This window comes from Apis dorsata, unplaced genomic scaffold, assembly GCF_000469605.1.
Source record: "Apis dorsata unplaced genomic scaffold, Apis dorsata 1.3 scaffold_279, whole genome shotgun sequence".
Taxonomy (NCBI): Eukaryota; Metazoa; Arthropoda; class Insecta; order Hymenoptera; family Apidae; genus Apis; species Apis dorsata.
The window spans coordinates 217,311-218,101 of record NW_006263555.1 but is presented as its reverse complement, the minus strand read 5'-3'; the positions used below and the strand labels follow the sequence as shown (position 1 = coordinate 218,101).

General features: G+C 34.9%; 1 long non-coding RNA gene across 1 annotated transcript in view; it reads right to left on the bottom strand.

Moving 5' to 3' along the window:
- Window positions 1-655, bottom strand: part of LOC116185781 — a 5,803-nt gene extending 5,148 nt beyond the window's left edge. The window contains exon 1 of the long non-coding RNA XR_004150690.1: window positions 319-655. This is a non-coding gene — a long non-coding RNA (uncharacterized LOC116185781). The remainder of the gene's footprint in view (window positions 1-318) is intronic.
- Window positions 656-791: the final 136 nt, after the last annotated feature.

Below are 791 nucleotides of genomic sequence, written 5' to 3'. Positions count from 1 at the left end.
TTTTTTTTTTTTTTTTTTTTTGTTTTAATACAATTATTTTCACTACTGAATGACAATGTCCATTCTCGGCGTGTAAATATCTCGCTCCTCACTTTCCAGTCCTATTTTTTTATTTTTCCCCAAAATTTTTATTTTATTTTTATTATTATTATTTTTTTTTTTTTTTTGATCATTTCACGCGGCGCAACCAACGGCACCTTGTACAAGAGCCACGATAATCTTTATTTTTTTGTTTCCCTTTTTTCCCCCTTTTTCCTCTCTTTTGTTTCGTTTTTAATGTTTCTGAACGTCTATCTACAGAGTTTCTTTTATCCTTACATTTCTCTCTCTCTCTCTCTCTCTCTCGCTCTCTCTCGCGCTCTCGCTCTCTCTCTCTCTCTCTCTCTCTATTATTCACTTTATTTATTTATTTATTTTTTTTCCCCGTTTATTTTGCCTCGCTTCTGTAAAATATTCATTATTAGGTTTACGATATGATTTTTCCCTCCTTCCGGTGGTCCTTGTGTGTGAGAACCTCCGCTCGTTTGTCCGCACGAACCTCCTTCTCTCCCGCTATATTACAAATTCCACACCCTAAACCCGGGTGATTGCTCGCCTAGAAAGTTACCGTTTACCGCTTAAATAATTAAAGCTATCTGCTATCTAGAGTCTATTCGGTNTAAAATGATCGATTTGACAGGCATTGTATACATTTTTAGATCCCCTTCCTTCCTTCCTACATGTACATTCTTCTTTTATAGTTTATTGATTTTGTATTATCATATTGCCTGATATTTTTCGATGTCATTGGT